This window comes from Pteropus alecto, unplaced genomic scaffold (assembly GCF_000325575.1).
Source record: "Pteropus alecto unplaced genomic scaffold, ASM32557v1 scaffold3, whole genome shotgun sequence".
Lineage (NCBI taxonomy): Eukaryota > Metazoa > Chordata > Mammalia > Chiroptera > Pteropodidae > Pteropus > Pteropus alecto.
In genome coordinates, this window is record NW_006442484.1 from 68,393,801 (window position 1) to 68,402,039 (window position 8,239).

Sequence of the window (8,239 nt, forward strand, 5' to 3'; positions counted from 1 at the left end):
TGTACCAATGCATCCCCAGCACAATGCTTGGAAAAGGCATCCAAACCATACTAGTTGAATGAATAAATGGAATTAATCAATCCTGGAATTCCAGGGAAGACGTTACCTGGTTTCTCCACCAGGAAATTTATCCTAAAATGTCCACCTCATTAGGTCAAAAGGCTCAATCATCATTTCTCCTCAGTTCAAGTTTTAGAACTCTGAAGGCACTCACTGATTCATACTCATCAGACAGTTGTAAAATGAAGGCTCTTCTCAAGACAAAGAAATCAGTCTTGATCCTCACATCTGCCTGTTTCAAACAGATGCAAAGAGGGCATTTCTTCTCAGCAGTCCATATTGCATCATATCCCTTAGTGTCACTCAGATGTTCAAAACCCACCCCTCTCCCGGCTTCTGCACCAGGTGCTTATTAACTGGTGTCCTGAGGGAATAAAGATAGAGGCTCAACCCACATCATATCATTTATTACCATTTCTATTACCCCCATGATAAAGGCAATTCTGGCGACTGGTCTCCAGCACTAGAGGGTCACATCAAGTTGGTCCCCAATATTGGTATCTCCACATTCATCAGTCCTTATATGAAAGGTTCTTAAATGAAAAGCCCATTCGAATCTAGCAGTCATCAGAAACTTGTGTTTTCTGTCATCTTCAATAGCTGCACGCTCCACTTAGATAGACGAAGTCCTTGGACAGTCTTGTTTTGGCTTATTTCTCATAAATTCCTAAACACAGAAGCATTTCCGTCCTCTCCATTCCCTTTAAGAATTTTACATAAAAAAGGTACCTCTACTGAGAGATGCTATTTACTTCAGGATCATTATTTCACAAATATGGAACCCTCAAACACTGAACCTGGCAGTGAGCCAAAATCCAATTAAGAGGGTATGGCGTTTGAACTAGGCAAGAGCTAAGGGTGAAAATATTGAATATAAGTTTTACAGGGTTTGTGTGTATGTCTGTGTTTCTGTGTGTATGTACGTGCACATGTGCCTCTGACAATGAAATGTAGATTCTTTTTAATGTACTTTGGACGCCTTTTTCTAAACCCGTCATTGTTCCCATATTCACAAAGCCATTCCCTTCTCTTGCTCATTATGTTAGGCAATAGGAATCTTTCATACACTGGCTGAAAAAGATGAGGGAGAAAGGAAGAGAAGGTTTTCCATCATGTAAAGAAAAGTAAAATTGTGCTTGGCCCATTTCTGAACCACGTTACAATGTAGATTTCAAATTAACAATTCGACCCAATGCGACAGGAAGAATCAAGTGCTGAGGCCCCAAGGTTTGGATTCCAGTAGCTCTGGCTACTTAACCTTAGGTGGCTTGGATGATATTGGCTTGGCTGATATCGGGGTGACGTGCACTTTCAGAAGCACCAGACGCTCACTGAAGAAGAGACAATTTGAATCATCACTGCCATCCCCTCTCCTCTTTGTTCCTGTCTGAACCAATTTCCATACAGTTTCAAAGAAATCAGCAGCCCATGCAAAGGGGAAATCCCAATGGAACGAGAACTACATTAGCAGCATACGGGGGGAAATCTAATTTCCAATCCAGTTGCTTTGTTGTTTCAACCTCCAAGGAAGCTTGCTACACGTGCACAACATAAATTAAGTTTTAAAACACCACCGTGATTTAAAATTAATAAAAACACTCATGGGGAAAAGGTGGTTCTTGGTACAAATCTCCTTACACAATAAAAGTCAACTCCACCTGAGCTTGTAGGTGGGCTGAGTCTTTGAGGTCTCAATTATCTCAGCCAACAAAATACTTTAGAACAGCATATAATCATTGAAACCAATGCACGTGCTACTTAATAGTTTATGGTGAAAGAATTCTAAAGCAGTATCCACATTAAGAAGAATTTTTAAGCTATCTTGTTGACAGACCTCACTCAGATATGTTTTAATGGTCCAAATTAAAGATTCTTTTTTGGCATGACGGAATATGCCAATGTGATTTCCTAGTGCCCTACTTACCGGAATCAAACTCATGGCAAGACAGCAGTGTGAGTACATCATTAATTAACCTGAACAACATACTGGAACACTGCTGCTAATAAAACTCCCCTATAAAGAAAACATGTTTTCTCTACTGAGAATCCTGGAATGTGGGCCCCAGCAGAACCACTGCCTTAATTAAGAAGATATTTTGATGTGTCTAGATCTGCGAATGCCATGAAATTTGACCATATCTGGCTTGATCTTCAATAACTTGAGTTCTTGCATATACTTTTTGGGGAAAGAAAATGAAAATGATATCTATATTATCAGACATGCAAACAACTAAGTGAATGAAAGGATTAGTTTTGCTAAAGCAGGGGATGCTTTATCTGGGCTGTTCTTAAAAGGACACTGAGCTCTCACTCCAAAATCCACTGAATAAGAGATCTAAAGAACCCTTCTCTTTTCTCTATAAAATAGGCGGACAGAATCAGGAACAAAGTCATAACTGCAGCAGCCAGGTGAAACTGGGACTTTTCCAGTTCAATCCACATGAAATGACATATATTCTTTTTTACAGAGAATTCTGTTGTGAAAAATTTCTGAAAATGCTTATTAATATTTATCCTGTAACCTCTAAGTCCCCCCGTGAGACCATGTAGGCAGCAAGAATTAAAATCCCTATCTTATTTGAAACCCAACCTAGTAAAGAAAATTGGGTTTTCCAGAGTTCTATAGCCATACTATCAGTAAGACCAGAAACAGAAACAAAAGTTTCTTGGTTACTAATAATTAAGCTTTTTCTGGTCCAACTCTGAACCTTCTAGCAGTATCTCAAAACATTCTATAAATTCAACAAACTATCCTAATAACCTCAGTAACTTTGAAGGAATAGGATTCCTGATCTTCCCAAATTGGAAACACAACAGCCAATCCCAAACTTCATTTCACAAGATTTTCAACTTTGTATCTCTATGCAATTTCTCCTAGGGAGACTGGGTCTTGGTTTTGATAACACCCTTTAGGCGATTTCTGAGATCTCCCTGGCTGTTTCATATTTTATTGGGTTTTTAAAAGTAAATAGGATTTCAGTCATTCCAACCTGTCAACATCAAGTGTAATCAGAGGCAGAAAGAAATGGAACTAGTATCATTTTTTAAAGACAGAAACTGAGAAAATGTATAAATACAGTTTACTGAGGATTTGATTTTATTTGTTTATTGGATTAATGCCAAATACATGAAAACTAGAAGTGATATGGTTTTTAAGAGGAGGGATTTAAATCTGTTACCCAATGTTTTTAAAACATTTCCTAATTTTAATAAACATAAAAATACAAATTTGACTAAACCAGATTTAACATTCTCCACCCCTTATGACCTATAGAATAGTGGTTCTTGGCTCACTTTCAACAATAGTATTATCAATCACTCATCCCTTCTGTTCAAGATTCAAATCGAAATGCTGCTAGGAAGGGGCATGGAAGGAATGGAATCAGCAAGAAGAAAAGAAGGGGAGAAGCAGCAATGAAAAAGAAGTGAACTGCAAGCATCTCATTCCTGTGTAAAAATCCTGGATGCCAGTAGCTGGCTTTCATCAAGTAACACACCTCTAATCAAGGGGACCCATCAAACGTTGGGTAGTAGATAAGCACAAGGGCAAAACTGGCACGTGGCCCTGTTCTCTACGTGGAACCTAAACACTAATTTTAAAGAGGTTTTGTCTATAATTATCTAGTAGTAACAACCTAAAAAGAACGATGGCCAGTGGATGAAGACTATGTGATTCAGAAATCTGTGGTAGTGGAAGACTACCTTCATGAAAAATCAGGTACTTAAGCATTCTTCTGGGATGGAGTACCTAATCAGTCTTGGATATCAAAATCCTTCACTTGGGACTTTTTACAGATGTGTACAATCAAAGGCAATGTGGTGTCATGGAGACCACAAAGACCAAAGTCAGGGGGACTTTTACCAGCTCCTCCTATGCAATTAGCTTTATGGCCTTCCTCAAGTCACCTCCTCTTTGGTCCTTGGTTTCTCATGACCAAATCTTGCTTGCCTAAGGGAAACAAGACATGAGGGAGATATAATTTACTACTCTGATCCCTCTGCCATGCCTTTAGGTATCTCAATTTCAGACTCTGGACTGCAGTTTTCTGTCAGTCTCCTAGATGAGGTCCCATGATACAAGGCCACATGGTTGCCACATGGTAGACAGGTGTTGTTTCTGAAGATGCTTTCCTCTGGAAGTTAACAATGCCCTCCCTGGTAAAACCAGGTTAGGATTCACAAATTCAAATTCCTATTAGGGCCAGGAGGATAATAGATATTAATGAAATAGTTAAGGAATATGATAGTAGGGAACTGGTGCTGACTGTGATAAACACATCCCACAGAGTTTTCCTATGAAATTCATTGTATGAGGAGAGACTCAGCTGGAGGAAAAATGACTGGGCAGCACTTTCATAAGTATTCTGCTTGGCTACACTTCTCTAGCACCACTCAGCCTGAATCCCTGCTCTGAAGAAGAATCTCAAACAAGGATGGGAAACCCGCAGAGATGGCACCATGAAATGTCCAACAGGAGGAAGGAAGAGTTATTTCAAATCTACAAGAGCCTGGAGGTCTAGAGCCAAGTTTTAAACTTCCCTTGGGCTGAGCAGATTGTTTTATCATAATCAGTAGCTTCTCAATAAATACTTCCTAAATGAATTTTTAAAAAATCTTAATTAGGAACCAATATTACCTGTCATTACTTGCTCTTCTATGGGGTGACTAGATAAGACTAGTAGATTTGTCCAATAGAATAACGACCAATGAGAAATAACTCTGCTAGCATAAGAAGATGACACCCATTTGAATTCTGTTGGCCTCTAAGGGGCAGGTACTGTATCTTGTGCTTCTTTTAAATTAATGTAATAATTACTTATTGAGCTTCTACTTTATACGAGACATTTTGTTAAGAGACTTCAGGGAAACCCATGGTATAGTAAGGACAGAGGGATAGAAATACATCCAATTAGCAATAACAGGGTAGTCTACGGCCATGCCACCCTGAACGTGCCCAATCCCGTCTGATCTCAGAAGCTAAGCAGGGTCAGGCCTGGTTAGTACTTGGATGGGAAACCATCTAGGACTACCAGGTGGTGTAGGCATTAAAAAATAATAATAAAAAAATAACAGGTATATCTATGACTAATAACTAACTAGAGTGAATAAAGTGTTATGGCAACATAGAGAATGAGCCAATTCACTCTCCTGGAGAGATCAGAGACAGCCATGTGAATGTCATACTTCAGCCAAACTTTGAAAAATGAGTGAGCTTTTGGCAAGTGGAGAAAGAGAGCAATGACATTCTAGAAAGAGCGCACAACATGAGAAATGGTGTATACACGTGAAAGCCCTACTATGTGTTTAGAAATGGACGAGCAGTCTAGGGGTTCTGATGCATAGGGTACACATTATGGGGCAGCAAGAAATGCATCCCCAGGGCCTAGAAAATGCCTCGTATTTCTGGCTGGCAGTAACGGTGCCGGTTTGCTCTGGGCTCACCTTGGCAAGTATACTTACTAAAAAGCAATCGCTGTTATTCTAGAACCTAAATAATATTTCAGGGAAAGATTAAGAGCTTAAAAGATACTAGTGAGGCCCAATGGTCCCATTCACCTTGCCAAGTAATATTCCTGAACCTCAATATTCTAAAAAATCATCATGGAGACAAATATTACAAAAAAAAAAAAAATCAGCTAAAAAAAAGTGCAACCAAATAAAGCAAAGAATGAATCTCAGCCCTGAGTGTCCTGGTAGCCAAGGTGACAAGATCAACAACGAGTTAAGAAATTCTCATCATCAAATAAAAAAAACATCAGTTCCTCAGCGATCAGTTGATTTCGGCACACCAGGTTTAAAAAAGCAAACGGAGAGGTGGACAAGGAAACATGGAAGAGAAAAAGAAAATAAGTAGACAAGAAGGTGATTGAAAAAGTATATCTCCCCTTTAAAAAAAAAAAAAGGTGAAATTCTCTCATTAAAAACCATCGAATGTTTTGTTGGTGAGGGGACCAAAGGTTCAGTGCCTGGGTATGTTTTTCTCCTTTGTAGCCTCTCTCTGTTGATGTTTTTCTGGCTTTCTAAGCAAAGAGGAAACCTCACCCATTCCTGTAGACATGCATTTACGACCACATTCTGCTGGCCAATAACCCTCAGTGGCTCCTTGAGGCACTTCTCAAGGGTGGAGTGTCAAGCAATTGGATCTGGTTATGAAGCTGCTGCTGCTGCTCAGGTTGAAGGCTGGCGAGTTCAGTGAGGGCTCCAGGGCAGAGCTAACTCATTAAGGACAAAATGTGCAGGCACATTTGACCTTTGGAAATCCAGCCCTGGTCGGAAGCTTCCAGATTCAAAACAAAAGCTCCAGGGCTGGAAAGAGAGTTGGAGGAAGCACACTGTGAGCGCTGGGCCCATCCCCCACACATTCCCCAGTGACTGAGAGGCTCACAAAATCAATAGAGCAGCATTATTAACTCTGCAAAATCATAAGAGAAGGCTTCGCTCTCTGCCTGGGTAGAGAGGGAAGACGGGGGAGAGGCAGGCTGGCTCCACGGGAAAGGATGCTTCATTAAAGTCTTACCTCTGGGGAGGCAACTGCAGTATAAGCTTAACAGACCAGATGAACCCATTGTTGATAGGCTCCCATAAAAATGTTGGCCTTCGTTGAGGCATTGTCATTGTGGAAGAACGTACAGACAGACCAAGGAAGGTCTATATAGCAAAGAGTTGTTGTTTGGTATAGACTTCCAAACAGTGGCGCTGGGGGGCTCGCCCAAGGCAAAAGTTTTAAATACATCACACAAATGTGACACTCTCATCTGCAGTCACAAATTTTAAAGCATCCTATTGTTAATTTTTCACCCTGCTTTCCTGAGTCACCTACACGTACCAACATGAACACTTTCAAATAAAAGAAATATAGTGAGTGCTATGTCTACACTTCATGGAAATGAGAGCACCAACCCTAACCTTGTGCCCCTTCTGATTTGCTCAGAACTCCTCACTCCCACCTGAGTCACCACTTCCTTCTCACAGGTCATAAGACCCAACCCAACTGCATCTATCACCAAGTCTGTCACCAATAAATCTCAGGCACACCCATACGAAGATACTGCCTTGGTCTGCCTATTTCCTGTCACCATCCCTCAGTAGTGTAGTGTCCATAACTATCATTGCAAGGCTGCAAATTGGCAGATATTAAAAGGTAAAGTCAGTTTTCAGATACTTCTTAATCCCAAAATCTTTCCTTCAATGTTGCAAATCAAAAAAAGTCTTATCTTTGTAAATTCCTCACTGTATTTAGCTTCTCAGATTCTGGCATTTGATTCTAAATAGAAAGTTAAGCATCCCCTACTGCAAATCACACTTACATCAGTTCAATCCATTTGCTGTTAAAGAAACATCATTCTTCCCAGAAAGGTTTTTCCTTTAACCACACAGCAAGCCAGAATCAGACAAATGTGGCCTGATAAAAGTATTGATATTATCCACCTCTCTCAACAGGGGACAATGGCAACTTGCCAATAAGTCCTGGGGCAGAACTGAAGAAATGGAATCCTCATCATATCTACATTTTTTTAAATTGCCACCACTGCTGACCGTAAACTACCTATGGCTTTTATATATATGAACTTTTTGTTAGGAAGTGCTGTGCAGTCACATGTCATTAAGGCCTTAACTGACAGGCTTAGTCAAATCTCTTGCCTAACATGATTTGCTAACCGACACTGAAAGACTCATTAACTGTTGCTTTTTTTAAAATTTCCCTCATGTTTTTTTTCCCAATGGAATAACATAAATTTACTAGAAAAGATTAAAACTCCAGCTACACACATAGCAGGAAAGTTATAAACCTGGGAGGAGACCAGGAGACCAGGTGTCTAAAGGTTGTAAGTGTCTGTTTCATTTTAGATTCCATTTGAGCAGTAACTGCAAACTTCCGGGAAAAAGTTTTAAGAACGTTTTGGAAAAGTATATAAAAGAGCCTTGAGATGAACAGGAAGATCCCTTGACTCTTTCAGATGTGACTGGGAAAGTCACTGACACCCTGCTCTTTCCCCTATATCCCAGTCACAGCGCATACTTCCACATGTATTTATCAGTTCTCTCCGTCCACCTCCAGACTCTAAGCTCCACAAGAGCAGGACAACGTGTGTTTGGGTGACTATTCCATCCTCAGCATCTAGCTCTGTGCTTGGACATCAAAAGCCCTGAGAGAGAGAGAGAGAGAGAGAGAGAGAGA

General features: G+C 40.2%; 1 protein-coding gene and 1 pseudogene across 3 annotated transcripts in view; one reads left to right on the forward strand and one right to left on the reverse strand.

Moving 5' to 3' along the window:
• KLF7 (Kruppel like factor 7) overlaps positions 1 to 8,239 on the reverse strand; it is a 78,536-nt gene that overhangs the window by 50,491 nt on the left and 19,806 nt on the right. The window lies entirely within an intron of this gene.
• LOC112470686 lies at positions 4,987 to 5,105 on the forward strand (annotated as a pseudogene).